At 41.6% G+C, this 12,599-nt stretch overlaps 1 pseudogene; it reads right to left on the reverse strand.

Annotated features, from left to right (window-relative positions):
* Positions 1-1,609: 1,609 nt before the first annotated feature.
* On the reverse strand, positions 1,610-2,025 carry LOC118988779 (40S ribosomal protein S24-like; annotated as a pseudogene).
* Between the last annotated feature and the right edge of the window lie 10,574 nt (positions 2,026-12,599).

A 12,599-nucleotide genomic window follows, 5' to 3' on the forward strand; every position in this document is an offset into this window, starting at 1 on the left:
GTTAATAGTGGCCCAGCCAATATGACACATAACATTAACTGTATGAAACCCAGAGAGCTCAAGAAACTTGCCCGCGGGGGAACCGAGGACAACTGGGAGTCCTGGGAGTTGAACTCAAGTTTCTCAATGGAAGTAGCTCTCTGGGCATGGGGAGAGTGAGGGGCAGGGGTCGAGTCACTGAGGCAGGGCAGGCTTAACCTGTGGAGAGGCCAATGCCAGAAGATGCAACCCATCAGCCTCGGGCACTCCTAATCCTTCACAGAGGAATTTGACTTTTGGAAATGACCTAAAGTAAGTTCGAATCGATTTTGGAGAAAAGATGTTTCAGGGGGGAAAATCAAAAGGCAAATTAAAATAATGTTTCTTGTTCTCTTGTGTGCTTTTGAAACCTATTCTGAAGATCATTGCAGGTTTGGGAGCGATTCTATGCAGTGGCAGGGTTATTAGAAAAGTGTACTGATTCCTAAGGTGGTACTTTGAGCAAGATTCACTTGGGGGTCCTCATATATGTGTGTGTCTGTAGTTATTTTCTAAACATCTAACGTGCTAGAATTCAGTGATGAATAAGGTAGTCTCCCCTCATGAAGCTGATGGTCTGCCTGGGGAAAAGACCTGCAAAAAGGGGATTTTATTCCATTAAGATTAGTGTTCTAATGAAACTCTTTCCAGCGATAAGATTCTTTGGTTGTACAACATATAACATCAGTATGAACTTCTTTTTGGCACAAAGCAAGCTATAACTATAAAAGAGTAAACAAATTATTTACCAATAACTTTAAAGTATTCATTGTGCCTGGGGGCTTTCAGAAAAGCTGGACGGGGAAGTGACATTGGAAATAAGACTCACAGGAGCCTGATAAAGATGTGGGCCAGCGACAAGGGGACTGTCAACAGACCAATGACATAACGAGTCACTGGTCTTCCTTGTTGCCTGTCTGTGCAGTGTTGTGCCTCTGTAAGTGCTGACCATCCTGTTTAATCATGTCCACTCTGGTAGAAAAAGCCTTTTTGAAGCTTCATTATACAGTAGGCATAGTTGGCTAACCTAAAGAAGAAATGAATGCAGCATAAGGTATCAAATAAGCCAATTAAATGTATGCGGCTTGTGCTAAAGCTTTGTGAGATCAGATCGGGGCCCAGGAGCCGGGTTTCATGCTCCAGGCCATTTCATTAAGCCCTCTCTAAGGATTAGGCCACAGATGTAAGGGAGTTAACACTCTCCTAGATTACGCATTCAGTATTTGCTCAAGATTAACTAACTGCCTTTTAGTGTTACTTCTCTGAGCATTTTCAGGCCCTTCTTGGAGTCACGAGGACAGGACTAAAACCGAGCTCGGCTGCTCTTTCCCTTGTTCTCGCCTCGTTAACCCTGGGCATCCCCAGGCAGCAGACTGGCTCCTGCTCTGACCTAGCCAGTCCACGTCCATGCCAATTCCTGGCCCCACCAAGCCAACTAGGAAAAAACCTCCGTAGGTGAAGTGGAGCAGGTACAATTTTAACAAGCGCTCCGCATGATTATGATATTTTTTCTCACGTAACAGTTTTTAGTTTAGCGATTGTCTCATGAAAAATCCTCACAGTCACCGTCGGTAAAGTCCCTGAGCAGTGTTCATTCCTCTGTTGTCCCCCCTCCAGCTCGCTCTTTGCCGGCACCCACGCTGGCCTTTGCGGTGCCCCAGCTTGCTTCATTCCGTTCTTGGTTCCTTTCGCTGTTTTCTGGAGGTCTTCTTCTCAGACAGGCCATGTCTTGCAAGTCGATGTTTGGGTTCCTTTTTCTGTGCATAATCCAAGGAATCATAAATCGTGCCAAAGCCAGCTCTGTCTTGCCGCCACCAGTACGGATTCCGAATCCAGACACAAAGATGGCATCCAGTGTGGTCTTGTACATTTCAGCTAGTGTCCCCGAGTTCCTGTCTTAGGTACTGTTGCCGCACCAGGGTGAATGAAGGATGTCAATGATGGTTTCCACTGTAGTGGTCTGCTGGTCATGAACTTCCTGGCCCGGATACTTAGTGGGTTGTTCATGATGGCGGCCGATCTTCAACCTGCTGGGGAGGAAAAGAGTGTGATGCTGAAGTATCTCAAATCCAAGATCCATTAAGAAAGATAAAAGAGATTCTTACAGATGCCTTCTGTAGTCGCTGGTTTCCTGGGACTTGGCCAACTATTTGGCAGCCCCACCCCTGGAGGCTGCCCCTCACCTCAGCCCTCTCCTCGAGTAACTGCCCTGTGGTGTGAATCTCAGTAACTTTGTTTTATAACTGGCCAGATTGGTGGCACCCGGTTGAATGCAGCTCTTAGGCCTTTAGCACTGGAGGGTCTAATTGGGAGGAATTAGGTGATTGGTCTAAACACCTTGCCTGCCGAGGAAGGGCGTGGCCAAAATCCCTCCGGTGCTCGCTCGGGCAGTGGCATCTCTGACGTCTGGTGAGACGAGGCGGCCAGCTCTTGAGAGGTGGTGTTTTTTGTTTGTTTATAGCCTGTCCTTTTTTAAATTTAACATAAAACTGTACATCTACAGGAAAAATAAAACACAGAAATGTGAGCTGGAGAATGAAAATCAACAGTTTAAATGTGCTCAGTAGGAAAGTGTTTAAATAAAATATGGCATAGCCTGCTTCTATTGAATTCAACGTGGTCACTAAGGAGATTCAAGTGAAAATACATGTGCACACAGGGACGAGCTTTAAGGCATGTAAGGTGAAAAAGCAAGTTTAGAACATTAGTATGGCATGATTCCATGTGTGTTTAAAAAACAAAAAATATGTGTGTGTATATATATGTGCACATATGTATACAAAGTGTATAAATGCATAAAAACAGGGAATATTGTTCATCACACTATTGATAACGGAGTGGAAATGAGAAGAATGTCTTTAAAAACAAATGGAATGTTTTTTTTGTTTTTTTTTAAAGATTTTTTAAAATTTATCTTTAGAGGGGAAGGAAAGGAGAGAGGGAGAGAAATATCAGTGTATGGTTGCCGCTTGTGCACCCCCTGCCAGGAACTGGCCTGCAACCCAGGCATGTGCCCTGACTGGGAATCAAACCACGATCCTCTGGTTTGCAGGCCCGCGCTCAATCCACTGAGCTACACCAGCCAGGGCCAGGAATGATTTTTTTAAAAGCTATGGTTTTTTTCTTACATAAAAGTCCTTATGTGAGTCTGTCTTGCAAGCTAAAGTTCTACCTTTGAGGGAGGACTTAGGAAAGGAACCTAGCTGGGACTTTTTGAGTTGGCCAAAAAGTTTGTTTGTTTTATACAATGGCTCTGGTAGCGCTTCGTTGTCTTTAACTTCATTGTAAACAATTTTGTTAGATTGCACTGTGACAGAGTCATGTCCATGTGCATTTAAAAAATCTTATCGAAATTGGTGAATTTTTGTGTAGCCATTTTAAATTGAAGATGGAAGAAAATAAGCAGCATTTTCAGCATAGTATGCTTTATCATTTCAAGAAAGGTAAAAACACAACTGAAGTGCAAAAAAGAAATTTGTGCAGTGTATGGAGAAGGTGCTGTGACTGATCGAATGTGTCAAAAGTGGCTTGCAGAGTTTTGTGCTGGAGATTTCTCACGGGGAGATGCTCCATGGTGGGAGAGACCAGTTGAAGTTGATAGTGATTAAAATGAGACATTAATTGAGACCAATCAGTGTTATACCATGTGGGAGATAGCCAACATACTCAAAATATCAAAATCAATGAAGTTATTGGTGAAAATGAAAAATGTGTCTTTTATTTAATGGAAGAATCTGAACAGACTTTTTGGTTAGCACCATAACTTGGTATGTGTGCATTCACTCACTCATTCCATAAATATGTATTTGCCACACTAGCTTAGGTGCTGGAAATCCGTGGTATCCAAGACACTGTTCCTACCCTATTAAAAGTGATCTTGGGTGAGAAAAATTAATAAAAACACAATTAAAATAAAAATCAATGGAGGCTAGGACTGTACTACCCAGCAGGTATTGGGGGTTTGGGGAATCAAACAGTGTTTCTGGAAGACATGACATCTGCTGACTGTGGAAGGATGTGCAAGTTAGGGATTACGGAAGGGAACTGTGCCCTGGTTGAGAGCAGGAATGGCTCAGAGTTGTGAGCAAGCTGACTGAAGTGATTTCTCTCAACCCCACGGGGAGCGCCTGGGCTGGGCTTCCCTGGGGGCCAAGGAAAGTCTGTTTGGCACTGCGGGTTTCCTTTGTCAGGGAAAATGAATACAGGTTGGGGTTTCAGTACCCCAAAATCTCACTAACGTGTGGGACACTAAGGCTGGTGGCTGGGGACCTATTCCTGGTTTATCTTTTGCTCCTGAACAGCCTTTAGAACATGTGGATTTGGCTGCGGACATTTAAACGTGGTAGAATTTTACATAAAAGTATGTATTTCTAGCCCTGGCTGGGTGGCTCAGTTAGCTGAAGCATCGTCTCATGCACGAAAGGTTGCAGTTTGAGCCCCGGTCAGAGCACACGCCTGGGCTGCTGGTTCGAACCCCTGTTGGAGCAAATGTGGTAAGTGGGAGGCAACCCATCAGTGTTTCTTTCTCTCTCTCTCTCTATCGCCGAATCCCACTCCCTTCTCCTCTCTCTAAAATCAATAAAAAATATATCCTCGGGTGAGGATTAAAAATACATATTTATTTCTAGCTTTTCTCTTTTTTCCTTCAGCTTTATTGAGAAATAACTGATATATGTATAATATTCTATGAGCTTAAGGTGTGCAACATGTTTATTTAATACACTTATGTATTGGAAAATGACTACCCAGTGTTAGTTAACACCTCCCTTACATCACATAATTACCATTACTTTTTATGCTAAGAATATTTTAAGATCTGCTCTATTAATGAATTTCAACTATACCATATTTTGCCATGTATAATGTGCACCCACTTTTTGCATGCATTATACATGGGCTTATTATACCCTTTATTATACCCATGGGGTGTAATCATTACACCCATGTATAACGTGCACCCTATTTTTCCCTCAAAGATTTGGGCAACAAGTGTCCATTACACATGGCAAAATACGGCAATACATTATTGCCAACTACAATCGCCATGCCGTGCACTGCATCCCCGGACTCATTCATCTTCTAATGGGCAGTTTGTGCCCTTTGGCCGTCCTCTCCCCATATTCCCCAGTCCCCAGCCCCTGTGAGTACCCTTCCCTCTGCTCTGTTTCTATGAGTTGGGCTCTTTGACATTTCCCATACATGTGACATGATACAGTATTTCTCTTCCCACTTACACTTAGCATAACATCCTTACGGTGCATCCATACTGTTGCAAATGTCAGGACTTCCTCCTCCTGATGGATGAATAATACCTGCATGTGTATCTCACCTATTTCATCCATCCATTTGTTGACAGCCACTTAGGTTGTCCCACATCTTCCCTAGTGTGGATAATGATGCGGTGCCCACGAGAGTGCAGACACCGCTTTGATATCCTGTTCTCATTTCTTTTGGATGTATACCCTGTAGTGGAGTTACTGGGTCATATATAGGGTAGGTCTATATTCTTTTTAGGGACCTTCATACTGTTTCCCATAATGTCTGTATCCGTTTACATTCCCACCAACAGTGCAGAAGAATTCCCTTTGCTCACATTCTGACTAACACATTATCTCTTCTCTTTTTAATGGCAGTCATTCTAACAGGTGTGAGATGATAGCCCCTTGTGATTTTGATTTGCCTTGCCCGATGACAGTGACGTTGAGCACCTTTTAATGTAATTGTTGGCCATTTGGGTGTCTTCTTTGGAGAAATGTCTATTTAATTCCTCTGCCTACTCTTTTAATCAGCTTACACTTTGTTATCGAGTTGTATGAGTTCTTCCTGCATTGGCTGCAACTTCCGGTGCAGCGCTGAACTGAAGTCACAGAGTACATATCTTCCCCTTGTTCCTCATCTTAAGGGGAAACACATTCTGTCTTTTGTTATTGAGTATTATGTCAGTGGTAGGGGCTTTTATAGCTGCTTTTTATCAGGCTGAGAAAATTTTCTATTACTTGGCTGAGTGTTTTTATTAAGAATTAATTTTTTTCCCAAATACCTCCCTGCCTCTATTGAGATGGTGGTAAGACTTCATCAGGATGTATGACCCTTCTTATATATTGTTGAATACCACTTTCTAAAGTATGGTCTATGACTTATTGGCTTCATTTTCCCAGCCTAATATTGCACAGACAAGGCATTTTATAAATGCTTGTTGAATCAAATTAAATTGGATCCTTGCCTTAGCAACAGAAACTTTCATACTTAAGATAATGAAAACTCAACTTTCTTGATCGGATCTTCAAAGAACTTGTTAAAGTGGAACATGACATCTTGACCAACTCCCATGCTTTGGACCAACATGAAATTCCTTCTAGTGGGAAACCTGTCAATTTCTGTTTGACAGAGTTTAGATTTCAAAGGTAAAATTCAGACAGTGTGCTGGATCTCCACATGAACTCATGATGAATGAAATCCCCAAGTCCCCCAGTTTCTCTTTGCCAGGACTGATGCAAGCCAAGCCAAGACTGTCTGATGACAGCTCTCTCCCTTCCTCTTCAAGATGCTTTGTGGAAAATGGGTGGAAATACAAGAAAACTTTGTGATTTCTTGGTCTTTCAGGATCTGCTCAGGAGGCTTTGGTAGCTGGCTGGAGTTCCTTCAGTATTCCATAGTATATAGACATATTAGCTTTGGAATCACATTAATCTGGGTTTAAATCCCAACCATGACTTTCGATAACTGAGAAATATTGGTTATGTTATTTTACCTATTTGAACTTTTGTTCCCTCATTTAGAAAATGAGGATAATTTTAAAACATACCTAAAATGATTAAATCGTTTCCAAGTAACTAAAACGCATTAACAACATCTTAAGAATGTTTGGAGGAATATAAAAACATCTAGCCTCCCAGCAAGGGACAACGATCAATGTCTGGCCTCCAATAAAAATTCCAGGCAAGCAAAGAATCAGGGAAATAGCATACAATAAGGAAAAAAACCCAATCAGTGTAAACATGACATAGATATAGAATTAGTAGAGAGGAACACTAAACACTGAAGTGTAGTTGAGAGGTAGATGCATCAACAAACAATTACGACAGGGTGAAATAAGACTGGTAGGAGAAATATACACAGAGGATGATGAGGGCTCATAGAGGTGCCAGCCGTCTCAGCCTGCGGTTGGGAACATCAGGCCAGATCCTTGCAGCCTCATTTAGTTGTTGTATATGAGCAGCATTCAGAGTTTCAGCCCCTTTAATATTACACTGGTCTCCCCCAGGCATGTAGCAGTCAGGCCGCATTTTTTTGTTGTTCTTAGTGATTCCAAATGCGATTCCATAGTCACAAGGCTGGGGATACGCTGACGGGAGAACGGAGCATGCCAAGCAGTGTTATGAGTTTGCACACGCTCTGTGACTTGAGTATGTCTCTGGCCTTTTGGTTTTCATTAGGTGTCAATCTTGTAAATGCACTTTAAGTCACCTGTTGGCTATTAGCAGCAGGAGTCAAGAGCTTTCTCAGGGAGGGGAGTGACAGGGTCACCGTTCTATTAGCAGAGAGTGAGATTCTCCTGAAATGTGTTGAAATAAGACTTCACTGTGATTACATTCTACAGTACTAGAAAATAACAGCAACCAACCTATGTTAAAATATAAAAAAAGTATTATTAATATTACCTCTGGCAGCAAGCTATCCTTATTTTTTTCTTTAAAATACATTGTGTATCTTATACAAGGAATGGTTGGTTAAGGGAAAGGTACAGGGACATCTACTGTGTTAATTTTCTATTGCCACCATAACAAATTACCGCAACTTCGTGGCTTTAAACAACATACACTTATTATCTTACGGGACTGGAGGTCAGAAGTCTAAAATCAAGTTCACCGGGTCCAGATGTTGGCAGGGCTGGCCCCTTCTGGAGGCTCTGAGGACAGAGCCTGTTTCCTTGCCCCTTCGAACCCCTTGTGGGTAGCCCCTTACCTTGGCTTGTTGCCCTCCCCCTCCAATGGACTGACTCAAAGCCCGTCAGTCCAATTTTGTTTCTTTCATCCCATACCTCCTCTGACTCTGACCCTCCTGCTTCCCTCTCAAAAGGGTCATTGTGGTTGTATTAGGCTGACTCACATAATCCAACATAATCAACTATCCCTTTTGTTATATATGGTAACTTTAAGAGATTCTGAAAATTAGGATAGGAACATATTTGGGGGTCTGTTATTCAGCCTACCATTCGCTGGTATTTATGTTCTTGAGCTGAGTTTTAATATTCTTTAAAATTTATGTAATTTAGATTGTATCTTTATATTGGTACTTTTTTCTTTTTTTACTTAACCTTATATTATTTGTTCATCCCATCGTACCTTTTTTGAAACAATGCTTCTTGACAACAGCATAATTCTTCCATAGGGACATATCGTAGTTTACTTGGCTACTACATGATTATTTTTAATTGTTCAGAATCTTTGGTTGTAAATAATATGAATCTGACTTTAGTTGGCTAAGCAAAGAGAAGACATTATGGGCCGTGGTAACCTCATGAAGTTTGACAGACCAGGCTCCATGGTCTCGCAGCCAAGGTTTGGGAGCCACTGACACAGGGATTCCAACGGGGCCAGGTGACACACCCCGTCCTCATGTCTCTTTCATGCTCTCTCATGGAAGCCTACTTTTCTCCCACCTGTCATTGTTCCATTTACGGGAGAGGGGCTCGCTGACCATGAAGATCTCTACCTGACCTGGTCAATGCAAGCCCTCTGACAGAAAGCAAAACACCAGTTTCTTCAGAGCCAGAATTCGATCTCAGGAAGTTCAGTTGCAGGTCCTGAGGATATGGGTCCTTGCTCCTCAGAGTGGTCCGCAGACCAGTGGCATCAGCAACTCGTGGGAGCTTGTTAGACATGCAGGACTCGGGGCCCGTGCAGGATGTAATGACTCGGGATCTGTGTGGTAACAGCATCCAGGTGGTTTGCATGCCGTAGGTGTTTGGGAAGTACTATTGTAATAACCACCTTATTTCTCTCTGTCCGTTTTTGTGGGTGTTGGCAAAGCTCGTGTCAACTGGTCAGCAATTGAGGAGAAAGGGGGAGGGTGGTCCAGAAAGACAGAATGAAAACAGGCAGCTCCACAGGCATTGAGAATTACACTCACACAGACCTGCATGGCAGTTCCTTGTACTTTGGGCAGCTAAACCGTCATAGCCTGGATCTGCAGCTGTGTCATCCATAAACTGTCTAATGCACCGTTGGAAATGTGGCCTTGATGAGTAAGCCTGGGGTCTCTCTGGTTTGGACTCTGCCCCTGCCTGGCTCCCTCCAGCTAATTCCTCCTTCCATATGTTTATTACAGCACACAAGGGCAAGGCTGGGAGGATGCAGCGTCGTTTTGTTGATCACCTGTACAAGTCACCTGTGGGGACTTGCATCTGGGGTTGCTGTGGTTCTTTTTCTCTTAAGAAGAATGCTCAGACCTAGCTGGTTTTATTGTGCTTCACTTTATTGCACTTTGCAGATGTAGTGTCTTTTTTTGTTATTCAATGTGCATGACTCTTTTTTTGCTTTTAAGCTTTATTACAGATACCCCCCTTTCCCACTACTTTGCTTCCTTCACCCAGCCTCCACCCTCTTTTCCCTCTGGGTATCACCACACGGTTGTGTCTACCAGTTATGTGTATACCATCTTTGGCTAACCCCTTCACTTTCTTTCATCCAGTCCTCCTCCCCTTCCCTCTGACAGCTGTCAGTCTGTTCCATGTGTCCATGCCTCTGTTTCTGTTTTGTCTGTCAGTTTATTTTGTTCATCAGCTTCCACATGTAAGTGAGATTGTACGGTATTTGTCTTTCTCCGACTGTCTTATTTCACTCAGCATAATAATCTCCAGCTCCATCCATGCTGTCGCAGGGAAAAGAAAAGATTTAAGACTCTCCACCAGCAAAAAGATTATGACTCACTTTATTGTGACACTTGCTTTATTGTGGTGGTCTGGAACCAAACCCACATATCCCCAAGGTCTGCCTGTAGTTTTCAAACTGCTGCTAGCCAGGGAAATGTCCGACCTTGAGTAACACTCAGAAGGAAAACTAAATAAATGTGCGGAGTGATTTTTTTCTTTCTTTTTAAAGTAATTTTTTATTTTTCAATTACAGTTGACATACAATATTATATTAGTTTCAGGTGTACAACATAGTGATTAGACATTTATATAATGTAAGAAGTAATCATCCCAGTAAGTCTAGTGCCTGTTTGACATTATACACAGTTATTACAATATCTGACTATATTCCCTATGCCATACCTTATATTTCCATGTACTATTTTTATAATTGGCAATTTATACATCTTTCTAAAAAAGATTTTATTTATTTGTCTTTAGAGGGAAAGGGAAGGAGAGAGGGAGAGAAATATCAGTGTGGTTGCCTCTCATGTGCCCTCTGCTGGGAACTGGTCTGCAACCCAGGCATGTCCCCTGACTGGGAATCGAACCGCGATCCTTTGGTTCACAGGCCTGTGCTCAGTCCACTGAGCTATGCCAGTCAGGGCGGCAATTTATACATCTTAATCCCTTCTCCTTTTTCACCCATCCCCACAAATACCCTCTCATCTGACAAACATCAAAATATTCTCTGTGTCTCTGAGTCTGTTTCTGTTTTGTTATTTTGTTCATGGAATTCCACATATAGGTGAAATCATATGGTGTTTGTCTCTGTCTGACTTCTTTCCCTTAGTAGGAGTGAACTACCGTATGAGTCTTTTCCTGTTTTACATAGTAAACCCTTCTCAGATACATAATTTGCAAATACTGTCTCCCATTTGGTAGGTTGCCTTTTCGTTTTGTTGATGGTTCTCTTTGCTATACAGAAGCTTTTCAGTTTGATGTGGTCCCTCGTGTTGCATTCTGTTTTTGCTGCCTCTGCTTTGGGTGCCAGATTCAAAATCACCGCCATACTGGTGTCCAGGGGCTTACAGCATATATTTTCTTCTTGGAGTTTTATGGCTTCAGATCTTAATTTCAAGTCTTTAATGTTTTGAGTGGATTTTATGTATAGTGTAAGGTAGTGGCCCAGTTTCACTCTTTTGCATGTGGCTGTAAGCACCATTTATTAATGAGACTATGTTTTCCCCATTGTGTATTTTTGGGTACTTTGGTTGTGAATTAATTGATCATATATGTGTGCATTTATTTCTGGCTACCTTCGATTCCATTTGTCTATGTGTCTGTTTTTATGGCAATACCATACTGTTTTGATTACTATAGCTTTGTAACATCTTTTGAAATAAAGGAGCTTTGTTCTTCTTGCTCAGGATTGTTCTAGCTATTTCAGGTCTTTTGTGGTTCCATACAAATTTTAGAATTGTTCGTTCTATTTTTGTGGATAATGTCATTGAAATTTTTAAAGAGACTGTATTTAGACTGTTTTAGGTCATATGGGCATTTTAACAATATTAATTCTTCTAATTCATGAGCATGGAATAACTTTTCACTTATGTCATTCAGTTTCTTCCATCAATGAATAATTGTTTTTAATGTATAGGTCTTTCACTTCATTAGTTAGCTTTGTTCCTAGGTATTTTATTCTTTTTGATGCAATTGTAAATGGAATTGTTTTTTAAATTTCTTTTTCTGATAGTTTGTCATTGGTATAGAGAAATGCAACTGATTTTTTAAATATATTGATTTTATATCCTGTAACTAATGGATTTACTTATTAGTTCTAACAGTTTGTTGGTGGAGCCTTTTTGGTTCTGTTTACATAATATGTCATCCATGAATAAAAAACAGTTTTGCTGACGTCTTGTTTTCTAATTTGGATACCTCTATTTTTTTTCTTGCCTAATTGTGCTGGCTGGGACTTCTAGTACTATGCTGAGTAAAAATGGTGAGAGTGGGCATCCTTGTTCCTGATATCAGAGGAGAGTCTTTCGGCTTTTCCTGGTTGCATATGATATTAGCTCTGAGTTTGTCATAATGAATTTACTATGTTGAGGTACTTTTCCTCTCTACCCCATTTGTTGAGAGCTTGTATTATGAATGAATGTAGAATTTTGTCAAATGATTTCTCTGCCTCTCTTGAGGTGATCGTACAGATTTTATCTTGTATTCTATTCATACAGTGTATCACACTGATTGATTCCCATGTTGAACCACCTGTCCTTGCATCCCAGCGATAAACCCCACTTGGTGGTGGCATGTAACTCTGTTAATGCATTGTTGAGTTTCACGGGCTAATATTTTGTTGAGAGATTTTCTATATTCATTGGAGATACTAGGCTACAGTGTTCTTGTGGTGTCTTGCTCTGGCTTTGATATCAAGGTAATGCTGGCCTCATTAAATGAGTTTGAATTGTTCCCTCGTCTTCCGTTTTTTGGAAGAGTTTGAGAAAGGTTGATGTTAATTCGCACTTGGTTGTTTGGTAGAGTTCACTAGGGAAGCCATCTGGTTCTGGGCTTTTGTTTGTCGGGATGATTTCAATTATTGATTCAGTTTCCTTACTAGCAAATGGTCTGCTCAGATTTTCCATTTCTTCATGATTCAGCGTGGTAGGTTGTATGTAAGGGCGGGGTGGTCCACAGAGGCCTTCCCTTCCAACTTTGTGGCTTT

Source organism: Sturnira hondurensis, unplaced genomic scaffold, assembly GCF_014824575.4.
Source record: "Sturnira hondurensis isolate 20B ecotype Veracruz unplaced genomic scaffold, ASM1482457v3 Scaffold0006413, whole genome shotgun sequence".
NCBI classification, from domain to species: Eukaryota; Metazoa; Chordata; class Mammalia; order Chiroptera; family Phyllostomidae; genus Sturnira; species Sturnira hondurensis.